At 42.3% G+C, this 18,859-nt stretch overlaps 1 protein-coding gene across 2 annotated transcripts in view; it reads right to left on the bottom strand.

Annotated features, from left to right (window-relative positions):
• LOC147711410 (cGMP-dependent protein kinase 2-like) overlaps positions 1-18,859 on the bottom strand; it is a 2,360,133-nt gene that overhangs the window by 537,082 nt on the left and 1,804,192 nt on the right. The gene's annotated exons all lie outside the window — the stretch shown is intronic.

The following is an 18,859-nucleotide window of genomic DNA, read 5'->3' as shown; positions in this document are numbered from 1 at the left end:
TAATAATTAATAAGGGACTGGGTGGTACAGAAGGGTTTGCTTTACTTGTATTAATCACTCTTTTTGTGTTTGTTTAAATATTAGCTCAAGAGTGAGATGAGGCCTAGTTTTGCTTTTGGAGAAAAGTTGGTCAGCCTGAACTGAGCAGAAGCTGGAGCCAAGTCCACACGTTGAAAACTTTCCATACAAGAGTTTATTGAACTTACTTCTCGTGGCTCTGACTTTAAAAAAAAAAAGAGAGACTCTAACAATGAAGTTTATTTCCATGGACTGCTCTGAATGTTCTTATTCAAGGCCGAGAAAGTGACAGGCATGAATCTGCCGAGCTTTTGGTGGAAGTAGATTGGCAACTTTTTGTTGCAAAACCTCGGAAGCTGATGTCACTCTATGGACAATGGCATAGTGAGGCACATATTCTCTGGACTGGTAGCTGAGGTGGCCTGACAGCCACCATCCAATCATAGTGCTGAACTTTTCTAAAATATTACATTTAGTTAGTTTTGAGTTATGGACTGGTAGCTGAGGCCACCTCAGCTACCAGTCCATATTCTCTGGACTGGTAGCTGAGGTGGCCTGACAGCCACCATCCAATCATAGTGCTGAACTTTTCTAAAATATTACATTTAGTTAGTTTTGAGAGCGAAAAATGATATAAAATTGGCTCTCTTGAAGGGTTTGGGACTGTCTTTTCCAGAGGGGCGAAGCGCTGTCGGATTGCCTTGGGATTGTAAGCATTCAACTGTTTATTATTTGTTTCTCTTTCAGGTTAGAAAAACTAACTTAGAGAAAATGTTTTGATTTCTTAAGTTCATTATTTTGATCAATTCTAACTTGGCAGCTTACATTGTGCCAATGATTATGTGATTTGAATTAATAAAACTAAATGCTTGATTTTAATAAAGAGAGTTAATAAAGATTTTTCAATTATGAATTTTAAAAATAAACTTTTCAAAATGACAAGCTGGTCTTGTTTATTGTAGATAGTTTATTTGCTTAAATTAAACAACATACTGATCTATTCACCTCACTTTCTATGTTTTATGGGCCTGGTATTGATTGGTAAGTGTGACAGTGGATTGTGTCATCATTTATAAAGAATTTTAGTTTTTGCGCTGCATCAATTGAAAGGAAGTACCCTCTCAAATTAATACACAGCTCAGTAAAGCGAGCAAGTAAGAACAACAGAGAAGCCCTGTTAGAACCATCCGTTTTCAAGGAAGGAGTGTCAAGGTTGACTTTTGTCAATACTTACAGCACAGTGTCCAACAAAGTGAAGAGAAGAGTGCGAAAACACTGGCAAATACTCAACATTGGGGGGGAGCGCATGCCTGAACCCCTATTTGCCTTCAAGAGGAGTAGTAATTTACAAAACAAACTAGTACGCACTAGACCTCATAATTCCAAAGCCCTAACAAAGGACACTTTATAGGGCTTACCAGTGGTGCAGGGTCACTATCCCTGTGGTTCATGTAAAGTGTGCCCATTAACAAAAAAATCCAAATCAGTGGAGATTGGCACAGAGAGACCTTGGATACAAAAAAGATTTACTAATTGTAACAGTGAGGGGGTGATATATTTAATAACATGCCCTTGTAAATTGAACTATGTGGGGATGACTACCCGGAAAGCGAAGCTCAGAATCATGGAACACATGAGTACCATGAGGTGTAGAAAACAAGCTACGCAACTCACAACTCACTTTTTGGATCTGAACCATCGTCCTGATGAGTTTGTATAGGCAATTTTAGAACAGCCCTTTATCCCTGAACATGTGACACATATATCTAAATTTCTATTGCTCAGGGAACAGAAATGGGTTTTCAGACTTAAGAGCGATAAAAAGGGTTTTAAATACTCGATACCTTGGACCTTATTATAATGCTCTCTGGTCAAATTGTTCTGAGTCTAACCATTGCACAGCATGTGGTATGATTTTACCAGAGACAGATGTTATCATCAAGATGGCATTTTCCCACTCCGAAGCAACAGAGAGAACACACTCTGATGAGCTTTGATTACCAGTAGAGACAACATCACTACCAGGAGGACAAACTGTTTTGCCTCTATTTTTCATTTAAGTAGCTCTTTGATGCTGAATAATGAATTAGATGAAGCTATATTGGAATGGGTCCCTAATTATGAATCCTTATAAGTGATCCCATAATATAAGGGAATAATAAAATAATAAGACTTTACTATCATCATACTATTAGGGATAAACTAGATGTTAAATATATGCCAATATCTATTTATGATTTAAACCCTGACAAACAACTTTGGTTGATGGTAATTTGTTTAGGTTTTCTTTTCTTGCTTTCTCGTGTATGGGGCTCGTAATTTTAAGTATACACATGGTTACTGTATGTCCCACTTATTACATGAGATCGACGACCTGTCGGGCACAACTACTGAACAGCGCTATCCTTGTGGAATAACTCAAGAATCGTTTACTCACGAGACTGATACGTGCAACACTCGCATACGCGCAGCATCATGTGTTGACACAATATGGGAATGATAGACTATATCTACCATGAGCAGGACGTACAACGTGATGACGTCATCACGCTGTTGCCTAGGAACATGTCAAACAGCGGTATGCAAGAAGAATGGTGGCCGCATATAAAGAATGGCGTATCCTGCAGTTGGTACCTTCCCGGTGGCTTGGATGACCGTCAGAGGTACCGACAGACAGGTGAGATGTAGCGATAGCGGCGGGCATTTTTGAATGACTCCAGCTGGCCGCACATCAGCTCTGTGTATATATGCACAGGAACAAACTTATCTCTGTGCGCTTTGTTGTTTACTGAAAAACACTTAACATGCCTTCAAATGAGCATCCCTTCTACAGTCTGTAAAATGGGTATTATTTGGCACCTACCCAGCGGTTTATTTGATAGATGTAACGCTGCCTTGTGGATCGTATAGGATCATACACACAAATAACTTCTTAAGTGTGCTGAAATCATCCACGACAAAAGATGGTTGATGCAGTAAGGTTAATAGGCGATTTTGAGAGGATTTGGGCAGTATTACTGAAGCACCCATATTATAGTCTCAGAGTAGTAGTGGTGGATGATGAATATTTTTATAATATTCTCAAAAGACCGTGCAATATGGTCTCGGGTAGTGCTTTAAACTTTGGCCGCATTCCACAAGTAGAAAAGTGCTTATGTTCACTTTTTGAAACTGGCTAGAATTTATTTGCCTCGAACTCTAAATGCCGACTTTGTACAAGAAAGATGACCACCATTAGATTGCTTCACAGACTGACCTATAACAGCAAGAAAGTTTAGTCTTTAATTAGATATGAAGTAGAATGCTGTATTTGCCACTGAATGAACTCTAAGTAGATGATGTAAGGAATAGCAGAGTACCAAGTATAAATGTTCTGCTTATTTCCTTCTTAGAGCGGTGCCTCCTTTATCCTGAGCCATTACCAGGTGGGGTGAAGTCTTTCCCTCAAATACTCAAGGTAAGAAATAATGATGGTTGCCTGTAAGTTTGGAGATGACTGTCTGGCAATGGTATTGCCACAATAGTTGTAATCATGGAACACGTAGGGCCACTGCCCAAGGTTTTCGGTTTGCCATTAAATCTACTCTTTTTATATTTCTTCTAGAATCTCCAAAAGATACGAATATTTGTTGAGGATGGAATATAAACAGTAGGAAACAGGTGACTAGGTTGCGTTGTTCCCAATTAAGACATATGCATGGACACATGACACATTGATTGATTTATTATTTGTTCGTTTCATTTTCACTATTGCAGTAGCAAAAATAATTGGATAGGTCCTGATGAAAGCACAGGGTATAGTTTTGCCTAGAGGTGCTGAAACATGTTGACCGTTTAACTATTAGAAACAGCTATCTGTTGAAACTGTTTCCTTGCACTGTTTTTATTTTGGACCGTGGCAGTCAGGAATAAATATTGTGGGTCTGCCACGTTCTAATTTTTCACTTTTCACTATTGCACTGCACTTCTTTTCCCGTAAACTCCATCAAAATCTTTTTCTCACATCTCTAAAGCGATAAAAATTATCCTTGGGCTCCTCCATCAATATGGTGGAGTTGTAGCCCTGATGGCCACTAGGTTGACTATCAAAGGAGACCCAGATGATGAAGCATGTCACCTGGTTAGGTGAGTGATGGGACTCCGAAAATGTATTTAATATTTTTTCAGGATTTATTTTGAATGTTTGTAGATAGAGCCTTGTTGAGGTGTGCTACGCGTGTTCCTATATTTGTGTAGACCTTGAGATAGTTCTGTATTTATAGTGTATTTTGGGGTTTCCTTATTCCATTAGGTCTTTAAACCCAGCCTCCGACCGTACCTAAAATTTGATGAGTTAAGACCTAAACTTACCCAAATGATTCCTCGTGACTTTGAATATAAACTTGAAGAGCACAAGCAGTCTGAACATTCATAGGATCCAATTTCTTTGTGGGAAAACATTTTCAAAGTAAATTTTTTGCTAAGGCTTTTCTCTTGTGCAATTTCTTCCCACATTTATTTCATCTCTGTTTTTTCTGATTTTGTTATGTATGATGTAACATAACCTGCAACAGCAATTGAGTTATCTGCAACATACTGGATGTCCATGTTCACATTCCACATTTTTTAAATGACTGGATTGTAGTCATTGATATACTTTGACACTTTTGTCCTTTTTAGGTTGTAGGTATTCTTTGGAGATTTCCGAGTTATTGTGTGCCTTACAGAAGAAAAAAAAGAATTTACTCTTCCTTTACAAATGACTGGACGGGGAAAACAAAACCGATATTTGGTGTGAAATTTTCCTTTAGACTTGTATTTTCTTCTGCAATACTTTCCACAACGGTGACTTTGGAAATGTAAAACTTGCTGTCTCAAGCTTCCATCTCCTTCTTCTCTCGGAATCTCACGTCACATACTGTTCGATGAAAGACAATACTGTTTCATCAGAATCATTTCTAAATTTAAGTGCATCCTTGATCCATAGTAGCATATTTATATGAGGTGCACTTCTTGCTTGATACTCCTTTTCTCCAAAAGAAATTGGTAACTTCTCCAAGAGGTGGATTCTTTTTTTTGCAGATAAAAGACATCATAGCTTGAAAACTATGATTAAAAAGATATCTGCACACATTTACAGGATCCAATGAACACAGTTCACCAGGAGTCTTTATTTCAACATTTTTAATAGTGGGCTTCGCTTCTCTTAGAAATTCAAGCAAATCTTCCCATGCATACTCTGCACAGGTAAGTGTGACAAACCATGTTGGTGTACCTAAGTTCCGTAACATACACTTGAGTTCGCCATGCTGACGATACCAATACTCGTTTGTTCCATGTTGACATGCCATCAAATAGATTAACTGTGCTTCTAAATTTTCATCTGTTTCTTGAATTTTCTCCATGAATTCTTTTGCAGAAAGACGTGATTGATGAGCTCCATTTTTAAGTATGTGGTTCACTGCATACAACAGAGAAGACAGATCCATTTCGAACAAAAGGTGAAATATGTATGGAATGCACTGTCAAAATCTAGCATCTTCAGAATATAATCTTGTTGACCGATATTCTGAAGCTGGAATCCGTACAGTTCGGTCATTATATTGTCCACATTCTCCAGTAGGAAACAGCTGTGGAAAACAACGACTTCCAAGGCTTTTCTTTTATACACTCATTGGAGTTCACTGTGATTTTTAAAACTTGAAATAACTCAATGCTGCTTCCTATTACTTAATGCAAAGGACATATTGTGTAATGTTCATAAATCTCTTCAGTCCTTGACTTGACCACTTACTCTATTTGACCACTTGAAATTTCAGATTCATCTTCTAAACTTGTTACCTGTTCATCCACATTTACAGTTTTGTAATAAATATTGCTCTCTATAAGATATAATGTAGCCTTTTCAACTTTATTAACATCCACAAATTCTTGCCATATTTCTGACTCTTTGTTGGTACACCATTTACTAGAATGACTACAGCCTCATTTTCCTCTTTCTCTCCAGCAGTAGTTTCAATATTTTTCTTAAAATCTAAAGGTAAGTACACCACTCTTCCTTTCAGCCCTCTTTGTAAGTCTGTTGGTGGCAGTTTTCCCGTTTTAGGCTCCATCCGAATTATAGTTTGAACAGGATGAACAGATTGAATTAGAACCGACTCATAGGTATTCAATTCTGCCAGTTCCTCCGGAATAGCTACTAATTCTAAGTTAATATGTACTGCTCTAGCAGGCATTTTGTTCTCTTCTAATTTGTTGTAACAATATTTACATATAAGTTGATCACTACCTAACTCAAATTCTTCCCACTTACCATTGTTCTCCTTTTCCCTTTTCAAATACAAATCAACATTCCAAGTTTGACTTTTATAATGAATATGTCGACAACAAACACAAACATAGTTTGGTATTTCAGAGCACACTACATTAAACTTTCCAATTTCTTCTTCAAACTGATCAGTGCTAATCACTTTCCCATCTCCTTCAACATCTGTAATTGTCAAACTTTCACTTTCTATGGACTGCTCTTCTGAACCAAAATATCGCATTTCAATATCATCACACTTTTTTTGAACATCTGATAAAGAACCATGTAAAAGACATGTTTTCAGTTCACTTAAGCATAATGCAGGACTTTTTACGAAGTACAGTTTCCTTACAAACTTCCACATTTCTGAATGGTGTACTGCTAACATCCTCAAGTGATGAAAAACACCTTTACACACTTTTCTTGAAGGACAAGTCAGAAAATGCCCATACTTCTCAGTATATTTTCTTACATTACATGGATCTAGTTCTTGTAACAACTTAATCTTCCGTTTAATACTTTTCTGTGTATATTCTCCAAGCAAATTTTGCATTATGTCAATAGATTCCTGTTGAATACTACAAATACTGCTACAACCCCACTTATACACAGGAGCTTGTGTACGTTTCCCTTGCACTTCTTCAGCTATTAACTCTTCTGGCTGTGACAATGCGGGCCGATAAACATGAGACACGAATACAAATCAGACTGATGGACTGCAACGCCACTATCTCCCCCTCTTGTCTCTCCTCAGCAGGATGATTGGAGTCCCTGAGTCGCCCTTTTTTGAAAGATGCAGACGAATTTCACAGCAGCTTATTTAGCTGGGGTTTCCAGGATGATGAGAATGTACCCCGATGTGACATCCACGCGTTCACAGCAATAAGGAGCAGTGATTCCAGGAAGTGGGGGTGCGTCAACACCAGAGTGGAGGAAGAAGACCCGAGTGAAGAAGTTGCCATTTTCGGAAGAGAAGAAACCTGAGACTACAGCGTGGACAGAGGGACAAGACCATCAGGAGCTCAGGCTGAGCCAGGAGGCCACCGTCACCACACTGCGCCGGACCACGCTCCAGGAGGAGCGTGGCTTGCACAGTACAGAGACGAACTGGGCCTCAGGAAGCAGAACCAAACAGCCTAGCCAAAGAGCCCTGCACAAGACGGATCCTATCGCATTTGCCACTGAAAGACTGACAAGCAGACACAAACGTGTATTTGGAAAAATAAAACCTTGCTTAAGCAGACCTGGCCTCTGTCCTATTCATACAACCCCGCCACAACTGGTGTCAGAAGTGGGATCATCATCCCAGTCCGTCCGTACACCCATGATGGACACAGTGATACAGCACCTTATTAAAGGCCAGGAGAAACTGGAATGGGCCATAAAGAGGCAGATAGTGTCCGCCGAGGCAGACAGAGAAGTACCCAAGCACACCATCGCAGCACAAATGTAGGGCTTGCCAAAGATGATACAGGACCCTGGAAATCTAGTACCTAGGGAGAGCCGAGACCCCACACATGGAGCGCCAGTTATATCCCTGCAATTGTATGTGGCTGGGGAAGACCCAGACACGTTCTTATTGAATTTTGAACGGGCTGCTAGAGCCTGTGGTTGGACTGAAGAAAAATGGCCCTTCTTTTTGGTACCTCTTCTAACTAGAGAGGCCTAATCTGCAATCAATCAATCAATCAATCAAAACACTTGTAAAGCGTGCTACTTACCCGTGAGAGTCTCAAGGCTTTGGGGGGGGGCGTGGCTGCTGATGGAAGAGGCAGGTGTTGAGGAGTCTTCTGAAGGTAAGTAGGTCTTGGGTCTGCCATAGGTTGGTGGGGAGGGTGTTCCAGGTCTTGGCGGCGAGGTGGGAGAAGGATCTGCCGCTCATTCTTCGGATGCAGGGGTCTGTGGCGAAGGCGAGGCCGGTGGAGCGGAGCTGGCGGGTGGGGGTGTAGAAGCTGAGTCGTCTGTTGAGGTATGCTGGGCCGGTGTTGTAGAGAGCTTTGTGTGCCTGGATGAGGAGCTTGAAGGTTATCCTCTTGTTGATGGGGAGCCAGTGCAGGTCTCTTAAGTGGGGTGAGGTGTGGCTGCGGTGGGGGATGGTGAGGATCAGACGTGCTGAGGCATTCTGGATGCATTGCAGTCGTCTCAGAAGCTTGGCCGAAGTTCCTGCATAGAGGGCATTTCCGTAGTCCAACCTGCATGTGACGGGGGTCTATGTGACTGTTCTTGTTTTGGTGGGGAACCATTTGAAGATCTTGTGGAGCAATCAGAGGGTGCTGAAGCAGGATGAGATTTGATTTGATTTGATTTGTAGTTTTGTAAAGCGCGCAATTGCCCATGGGCATCTTGATGCTGGGTAGACGCAGGAGAACAGATAGCTTCCAAGTTATGTATTTACCAGCCTGCAGTGAACAGCCAGGTTTTTATCTCTTTTCTAAATGAGAGCAGCGAGGGGCTGTTTTTGATTTCCGTTGGAAGCATTTTTCATGTCTTGGCTGCATGCAGCAGAAAGCTCCCCTCCCCACCAGACCTGTTTAAATCTTGGCACCTGAATCAGTTTTTGATGACTGGATCTCAAGGTCCGATGAGGAGACGGCGTAAGCAGGATGAGGAAATCTGCATATCAAGTGGCCAATGCCACCGGAAACATCCCCATCAGGAAATAGGGGGTGTTTCTGGGGTGTTTTGGATCACCTTGGCCTAGATGCTGAGGCCTATAGGGTGCGATTCAGAAAGGAGAGGGGTATATCGGGGAAAACCCAAAGACGATGGCCATGGATAAGTGGCTAAAACCTGCTAATAGCACTAAAGACGAAATCATGAACCATGTGTACCTGAAGCAGTTTAAGGAGGCTCCCCCCTATGGTACCCAGAGGTAGTTAAGGTAGCACTCGCAGCTCTCCCCAGAACAGGCCATTGAAATGGCCACAACTTATTCACGAGCTCAACCTTTTACATTGAGAAACCAAACAGTGGTGTTCGCCCCCTCAAAGACTGAAAGAAAACAGAAGCCCCTGTCGGACACCCCAAAGACCAAACCCATTAGATCGGAGATAACATCATTCAGAGGGCCACAATGTTTTGAATGTGGTGATTGGGGACACATCGTCCGCCTCCGTCTCAAACATAAATCAGCGGGCGAACCCATGGAAGTGGTGTACATCCCAAAGGCAGTGCTGTATAAGCCAAAACTGGATCCTCCTTTTATGTACGTGTACAGGTGAATGGGAAAATATTCAAGGTCTTGTTAGATTCAGGGTGCAGGCAATCCGGTGCGTACACGGGGATGTCAAACCCTATCCACTTGCATCAGTCCCCCTTGCTCCAATAGCTGGATCCCCTTGCACAGTACGGGTGGGGGTGCTTGATACATTGTCCGAAGAACTTATATTGGGTACCGACAACCCAGATTTCCTGTCACTGTTTCAAAGCACCATTAAGGGAAAATCAGAGGAACCCAACCCCTCAATGCCTGCCCTCGGTACCCTAGAGCTATGGATTTTGGACAGGAACTTTCTCTTTGCCCAGGCTAATGATGCCACCCTGTACAATGCCTGGGAAGCGGCGCACGCCAACCAAAACAACCCTCCCCCTTCTTACCCCCGTTTTTTTATAAAAGACGACCTGCTGTACCAACAAGGGAGCCCCGAAGAACCAACCCAGCTTCTGTTCCCGGTGTCCTTCCAGGAACAAATACTGTTCTTTGCCCACACCCACCTCACTGCAGAACATTCGGGTACGGAGAAAATAACCCAGAATGTGTTGCGTCACTTCTTTTGGCCGGGAATTTACAAATACATCAAAACGCATTTTCAGACATGTGAGGTGTGCCAAAAGAAGAACCTACAATGCCCACCCGCGGTTCCTCTCCAGCCCATGCCAGTGACAGGAAAACCATTTGAGAGAGTCGGCATGGATTTGATCGGTCCATTGCCTAAGACCCAAAGGGGTAATCTCTACGTGCTGGTGGTCGTAGACTGTACCACAAGATTTCTGGAAGCATTTCCCCTCAGAGCACCCACCACCAAAAACATTGCAGAGAAGCTCCTGGAACTATTCTAAAGAGTAGGATTTCCAAAAGAAATCCTAACAGACCAAGGAACACCTTTTGTGTCCTGACTAATGAAGGAGGTGTGCGCTCCCTAGACCTACACCACCTGCGGACGTCTGTATACCACTGTAATGGCAGAGTTTTTGGCTTTATTTAGCAGTGATATAGATCATTAATCTTGCTCGCATCTAGTATAGGTATTCTTAGCCTGTGTTGGCCCTTTTAAGCCTTTTTTCCAGATCTAGAAGAGGATAGCTGCTTAATATGCCTTTATTCTTGACTTTAACCTGTCTATTGCCTATTGGCTTTGACATATTAGACACATTGGTATGGTTTATGTAGGTATTCTGACAGAGCTAAGGAGCATTTCACCCCTTTCAGGCCTACAGGCCTAGAGCTAGAGGGACTCCATCTTGATGAAGCTGAGAGGCTTTTCAGGGCAAAGGCAAAGTTTATAGTTAAGGCTGTTGTTCGCCCTAAGCGGACCGGAGAGAACCGGCCAGAGCTGAATCTAATCAGGAATTGTTCCCGGGCTCAGGTCTCTAGACGAAACAAGCAGACTGGTCACTGTGGGAGCGTCTAGCGCAAGGAGCCTGGTGCATGGGATTGGTGGGAGGAAGCTGCTGGCTGGAACTTTCCATGAGGAAACAGCATTCTATATCAGTGAAGTGCAGAGGCGGAGCCAGTCAGTCAAGCAGAGAGTCAAGGAGAGAGAGGGAGTCGTGTTAAGGTGGAGGAGTGGAAAGCAGTGGAGTGGAGTTGGCAGAGAGAGAGAGAGGGTTCAAGCTGGAGAAGAGCTGAGTTGAATAGTGAGCTGGAACTGAAGGAAGCAGTCAGAAGCAGTTGCTTATCAGGAGGAGGTGTGAATAGCTGGAGTCTGAAGTAATGCCTTTTAGAAGAGACAGAGGAGAGATCGTGGACTAACCTATGGGAGCAGATGGAGTTAATTGGACATTGGCGCAGAGACAGAGTGAATAAGTTAGTGGAATGAACGGTGATCAGAGCGGCAGGAACCATTAAGACTGAATCTGGAAGGTGGAGACAGTTCGCGTGGGGGAGAGGAGTCCAGAGACAGAGTGATCAGCGCAGAGGTGTACCCAAGAGTGCAGGAGAGAGAGAGAGTCTGAGATGAGCCAAGGCACAGACGAGAGAGGAACCCAGATGACAGCTAGAACAAGACTACACACTAATAAGGTGAAGGCGTTCCTGTTATATTAATTTACTTTACACTTGCATCTTAATCTTATCTTTATTCCCTAGGCTTTTGCATTGCTAATCTTTTCCCCTTTCAGCGGAGTGTTCCTGTTATGTTTAATCTTTTCTCTTTCAGCGGAGTGTTCTACCTATAGTCTTTGTTAGATCTGTGTATGTATCTATATTGTTGTGATTAAAGAGACCCCCAGTTTATTAATGAACTGCCATGCGCTTCATATTTTTGGTCAATATAGGTAAATGTAGCTCCTAGGTAGTTACTAGGCACATGAATGGATGAGTAATCCCAATCAGGTAAGTGGTGATCACATAAATAGGGAGTGAGTGGACCTATGATGCCAAGAATAGGGGATGCATGATATTAATTGGCTAACTCCTAATATTGTAGTAGCAGGCCCTTAGTGAAGAGACTTCCCAATATATATATATATATGTATAGGTGTTCATAGGAATGTGGTCGTCGTTGATATGCGGCGTTAGTGAGAACACTGGGTGGGAGACCAGTGTAGATACCCACTGGATTGTGGCTTGAATAAGTGAGGGCGCTAGGGGGTCGAACTAGCGTGTAGATCGGCAGGATTGTTGGTCGTTTGGAAACGGGAGCATTGGGTTCTGCAGGCCCATGTGTAGTCGCACCGGATTGTGCGCAATATCTGCCCTAGGGTAGACCGGTCTGGGTCGGGGTGGCCGCGAGACCAACTGATGTGAATAAGTGTGGTGTAGGGTATGGATATCCCTAGTAATCAGTGAGTATTCTTAGTATCCCTATAGATTTAGTGGTGTTTTTAATAATATGAGCTTGTATATTGCGAGTTCCCCATCCTCAGGTAGGTACCAGGTGCCTGGATAGGTGGTCCTGAGGAGGGAAGGTGAGTACGTTCTGGCTGGGTTGGAGGGGCCCCTGGGGGCTGATCCCACCTACTCAGAAAATCCAGCCATTACATTTTGGCGTAGTCGTCATCTTACGAATCCTGTGTGACCTTGCCATGTGCTTAGAGAGGTTCCCATGTGTTGTGAGTGAGTGCCATGAACGCCATAACATCTGGCGTCTACGAACAGTTTACGAAACCTTTGTGACCTTGCCATGTGCTTAGAGAGGTTCCTGGCCATGTGCTTAGAGAGTTTCCCATGTGTTCTGAGGGAGTGCCCTGAACGCTGGTTCCATCTGGCGTAATGTTGCAGTTTATGTAGCCTGTTAGACCTATAGGCTTGAACATTTGCAGCGTGAGGAGATTGCATTGCATCATGGCATTTGGCTTATTCAGTGTGGAAGGAATGGTTTTCATCTTGGTGTTTAAACTGTCAGAGTTGAAGGATGGCATTACATGAGGAAGCCAGTTACATCTTTGTGATGGTCCAATTGTATAAATGTGTGTAAAAAATGCTTTTAAATTGCCCATTGAATTGCTTGCTGCATCTGCTTATGCTGTGCAATGTGAAATGTGTTCATTGTAATATGATCTGTGGAGTTTTTTTGAATATAGCTCCTTGTAAATATGACTTGTGAATAGCGCCATATTATTGTGGCTTATGAGGTGCATGTTCTCATGTTGATCTGCTGTGTTGCTTGTGAATGGTGCTTTGGATATATTCCTTGTGAAAAGCGTGTCGTTTTTTGAGTTTGTTTACTGTCTTGTAAATATGACTTGTGAATAGCGCCATTTTAATGTGGCTTGTGAGGTGCATGTTCTTATGTTAATCTGTTGTGTTCCTTGTGCATTGCGCCTTGGAAATGTTGTTTGTGAAAGGCTTGTCTTGTAAATATGGCTTGTGAATAGCGCCATGTGGTCATGGCTTGGACAGGGCATGTTATCATTACGTTTGGCAGGAGAGAGCTGGATCTCTCTCGGGTGCTTGGGGATAACGTTTTTGAAAATATGTGTACGTGTTAGCTGTGAACGTGAAGAAATGTGCTCATGATTTTCCCATGTATCCATGGACATTGGGGAATGATTGTGCTTGAGCTGCCAAAGGGTTAATATCTTGAGTTGAGATGGCAGTCTTTATTTTTATTTTTTACATGCTGTCAACATGCATGGTTATCTGACCTGACTATAAAAGTCAGTGGATTATTTGATGGTTTGATTTTGACTTTTTTTTGATTCCTTGGTCTGCCTATGTGTTTTGTCAGTTTCTTGACGGAAAGGTACCATCTTGTGTTTTGCGAAGGGTTCTGTTCATTTCATATTCTTTTTGAAATGCGTCTACGAATTTTTGTGTGGGTTTGCCTTGGAACTGATGTGGTTATAAATCAACCAGTCGGATTATGGAGAAAGCTGTGTTCTTTTAAAATGAGTGAAATGTTAAAAAGATGGCCCGTTAGAATGCATGCTACGGAGCTGTTTTCATTAATTATTTCTTTGAGGGTTTCCATCTAGACAGGAATGTGCTGTTGCAATGTTCAAAGGTTGAGAATAATCAATCTTGCCCGACAGTGCGTGGTAACATGTGCTTTTAATTAGTGGAAGGCAACCATGTGCCTTTGAAAAAAAAAAATGTTAAAATGTAACATTATTATTTTCCCAAATGTAAATTGAAATGTATTCTTTTATAAATGTGTCAGCAAAATCTTTTTTATTATGGCTTGCATGTTAATTTAAAATTAAATACAATGTTGAAATGTATCTGCATTTTATGTTGTTTTACAAAGTATTTCTCTTTCAGCAGCTGACAATGGACCATGTTAATTCGTTTTTTTCCCAAATGCAGAATGTATAATCTTGTGTGCAAACAGTTAGTTGCCCCTTTCTAAATAAGTGCCCATATTTTAAACGTCTTGCCTTTAGCTGAATTAGTTGGACAAGTCTTTTTTTTTTAAACTGGAGTTTTTTTTTAAATGCTAGCTTCCGTTAGTTTGAAAATCAGGCCTGAGAATAGGCAAAGGTATTTGTTTGTCGACCTTGGCAGACCAGCTGGTTTGTGCAGACGAGTTTTTTTTCCCTTCATTCTGCTGGTTTCGATCACGTCCCTGTTTGTTATGATTGGCTACAATCCAATTTTCTTCCGCGAACGGTTTGTTTATTTAAGGGCGGGGTGACCTGGCTCTTCCCTTGGAGTTAGTTAGTCATGATGGGCCTGGGCGGGCTTCTCTGACCAGGGAAATGGGAGACTTGCAGTGCCCTGCTCCTGCTGTGAGCTCATCACTTGGCGGTATTCCAAAGTAGCGTCATACTGTAGCATAGCTCCTGCTCTGAAGGGAGGGGGCTGGCTTGGTGAGGATTAGGGTATGTTAGGCCCTGCATAATGTTATTAAAAGTTAAATTTTGAATGTTTTTAATTAATTAGGATATTTTCTTTTCAATAATGAAAGGCACCCGGGGTGCTTTTTCAATGGAAAATTTTATTTTTGCAAGAATAATGATACTTGTTCTCTTGTTCCTAGGATTGCTGTGGTTGTGGTTCTGCGTGGGTCCGTCCCCCTTCCACTTCCTTTTCTTGTTTTAGCTTTTTACTTTCATGTTTTTATTTTAGTTTATTATTTTTGGATGATGGAATCAGACCAGACCAGACCAGACCGGAAGGGTGATGGATGGCCGCATCGGAGGAAGTGTCCGGATACCGAAGATGCAGGGTGGTGGCCTACACTGAAGAATTTGGACATAATTCCTTGGCCTGCATTTTTTTGTTGACATCACTACGAGCAGGCCCCACTTTTAAAAAAAAGAATAACACAAATATGTTTTATTTGGGACAGAATTATGCATAATCCCTTGGACAAGCAGGCCCCACTTTTAAAGCAAAAAAACATGTCACCTATTATAGTTTTTCTGTTTTCTTCAAAACAGTTTTTGCCAATGAAGGACTTTTTTTTTTTGAATGGTGCTGCACACATGTGTTCCACCGTGTGATTTAAAATGATTGTTTTGTTGTTCTAAGCTTGATGTTACACCAGCTATCTAGTAGAAATGGGGTTGTTTTTTTTTTTTACTGTTCTTACATTTTCACCTTGATTGATCAAAGGGTGGTTACCTTAAACTTTGAATTGTTCTGGGTGGTGTGTCTTTTAGTATGATTATGTATTAATGTTTATCCAGACCTTGCAACAGTTTGTCATGTCTACTTCTCAGATTTCACTTTAAATTGACAAATGTCAGTAGGTAGGCCTCATTTAGGAACATTGTTATTTTCATCCCACAAACAAGCCCCTACACCAATAGTTTCATGAGTCATCATTAGCTTAAGTTGCCTATAGTAGGTAGGGCTCATTTAGGCCCTTTGTTGTTTTCTCATTAGGAGTTGAAACACATTTAGTTCTTAAGTTGACAATAGTAGGTAGGTCTCATTTAGCCTTAAGTGTCCGAAGTAGGCCCCATTTAGGCCCCTTGCTGTTTTCATTCAACACATAAGTCCCTACATCACTAGATTTCACCAGTTATCACTAGAAGTTGAGGCACATTTAGTTTGAGGATGCTATGGTTAGTTTCTGTTGTTATCAGATCCAATCTCAGATATGTTTCGGCATTCAAGTCAAGGGTGCTTTGATTTGTTTTTAGGTTTGTATTCCCTACAATTGAGTTTCAGGTGGAATTTCCTTAAGTTGTCATTGTTTTTAGGGAGTTTTTTAGGTTTTGATTTGTTGATAGATTGTGTTGATGTTTGTTTATCTGGATGTTATTGTTTATAAGATGTTCGCAAGATAAGGATCTACGGGTGGATGGCAGAGTTTTTTGGGCTTTATTTAGCAGTGATATAGATCTTAATCTTGCTCACATCTAGGATAGGTATTCTTAGCCTATGTTGGATAGATTATGTTGATGTTTGTTTAGATGGTTGTTGTTGTTTACTGATGCTCGCAAGATAAGGATCTAGGGGTGCAATGTAATGGCAGAGTTTTTGGCTTTATTTAGCAGTGATATAGATCATTAATCTTGCTCGCATCTAGTATAGGTATTCTTAGCCTGTGTTGGCCCTTTTAAGCCTTTTTTCCAGATCTAGAAGAGGATAGCTGCTTAATATGCCTTTATTCTTGACTTTAACCTGTCTATTGCCTATTGGCTTTGACATATTAGACACATTGGTATGGTTTATGTAGGTATTCTGACAGAGCTAAGGAGCATTTCACCCCTTTCAGGCCTACAGGCCTAGAGCTAGAGGGACTCCATCTTGATGAAGCTGAGAGGCTTTTCAGGGCAAAGGCAAAGTTTATAGTTAAGGCTGTTGTTCGCCCTAAGCGGACCGGAGAGAACCGGCCAGAGCTGAATCTAATCAGGAATTGTTCCCGGGCTCAGGTCTCTAGACGAAACAAGCAGACTGGTCACTGTGGGAGCGTCTAGCGCAAGGAGCCTGGTGCATGGGATTGGTGGGAGGAAGCTGCTGGCTGGAACTTTCCATGAGGAAACAGCATTCTATATCAGTGAAGTGCAGAGGCGGAGCCAGTCAGTCAAGCAGAGAGTCAAGGAGAGAGAGGGAGTCGTGTTAAGGTGGAGGAGTGGAAAGCAGTGGAGTGGAGTTGGTAGAGAGACAGAGAGGGTTCAAGCTGGAGAAGAGCTGAGTTGAATAGTGAGCTGGAACTGAAGGAAGCAGTCAGAAGCAGTTGCTTATCAGGAGGAGGTGTGAATAGCTGGAGTCTGAAGTAATGCCTTTTAGAAGAGACAGAGGAGAGATCGTGGACTAACCTATGGGAGCAGATGGAGTTCATTGGACATTGGCGCAGAGACAGAGTGAATAAGTTAGTGGAATGAACGGTGATCAGAGCGGCAGGAACCATTAAGACTGAATCTGGAAGGTGGAGACAGTTCGCGTGGGGGAGAGGAGTCCAGAGACAGAGTGATCAGCGCAGAGGTGTACCCAAGAGTGCAGGAGAGAGAGAGAGTCTGAGATGAGCCAAGGCACAGACGAGAGAGGAACCCAGATGACAGCTAGAACAAGACTACACACTAATAAGGTGAAGGCGTTCCTGTTATATTAATTTACTTTACACTTGCATCTTAATCTTATCTTTATTCCCTAGGCTTTTGCATTGCTAATCTTTTCCCCTTTCAGCGGAGTGTTCCTGTTATGTTTAATCTTTTCTCTTTCAGCGGAGTGTTCTACCTATAGTCTTTGTTAGATCTGTGTATGTATCTATATTGTTGTGATTAAAGAGACCCCCAGTTTATTAATGAACTGCCATGCGCTTCATATTTTTGGTCAATATAGGTAAATGTAGCTCCTAGGTAGTTACTAGGCACATGAATGGATGAGTAATCCCAATCAGGTAAGTGGTGATCACATAAATAGGGAGTGAGTGGACCTATGATGCCAAGAATAGGGGATGCATGATATTAATTGGCTAACTCCTAATATTGTAGTAGCAGACCCTTAGTGAAGAGACTTCCCAATATATATATATATATGTATAGGTGTTCATAGGAATGTGGTCGTAGTTGATATGCGGCGTTAGTGAGAACACTGGGTGGGAGACCAGTGTAGATACCCACTGGATTGTGGCTTGAATAAGTGAGGGCGCTAGGGGGTCGAACTAGCGTGTAGATCGGCAGGATTGTTGGTCGTTTGGAAACGGGAGCATTGGGTTCTGCAGGCCCATGTGTAGTCGCACCGGATTGTGCGCAATATCTGCCCTAGGGTAGACCGGTCTGGGTCGGGGTGGCCGCGAGACCAACTGATGTGAATAAGTGTGGTGTAGGGTATGGATAGCCCTAGTAATCAGTGAGTATTCTTAGTATCCCTATAGATTTAGTGGTGTTTTTAATAATATGAGCTTGTATATTGCGAGTTCCCCATCCTCAGGTAGGTACCAGGTGCCTGGATAGGTGGTCCTGAGGAGGGAAGGTGAGTACGTTCTGGCTGGGTTGGAGGGGCCCCTGGGGGCTGATCCCACCTACTCAGAAAATCCAGCCATTACAACCACCCATAGACCAACAGCCTCGTCGAGAAGTATATCCGAGCACTAAAAACAACCCTGAAGAAGATGCTCACTGTAGAGGATAGAGACTGGGATCACCTCCTACCATTGGCGTTATATGTACTTCGAGCTCAAGAGTAGCCTGGGTTGCTCGTCGTTCGAGGTGCTGTATGGGCGACAACCCAGATCCCTCCTCGAAATGACCAAAGATGCGTGGGAGGAGGAAGAAGAGGAAGACAAAAGGTCACTACTAGAATACACACAACAACTGAAATCCAAATTAGGGAAACTGAGGGACCTGGCCTACTCCAATCTGGAGCGGAGTAGGGAAGGACAGAAGAATTATTACAATAAAGGAAAGAAGTGGAGGAGGTTATCAATAGGAGATTGGGTACTGGTCCTACTCCCTTCATCAACCCGGAAGTTCCGAAGAGAGTGGTTGGGCCGTAAC

Source organism: Lissotriton vulgaris, chromosome 5 (genome assembly GCF_964263255.1).
Source record: "Lissotriton vulgaris chromosome 5, aLisVul1.2, whole genome shotgun sequence".
Lineage (NCBI taxonomy): Eukaryota > Metazoa > Chordata > Amphibia > Caudata > Salamandridae > Lissotriton > Lissotriton vulgaris.
Note: the sequence above shows the minus strand (reverse complement) of the source record. Positions and strands in the feature narration are given on the sequence as shown.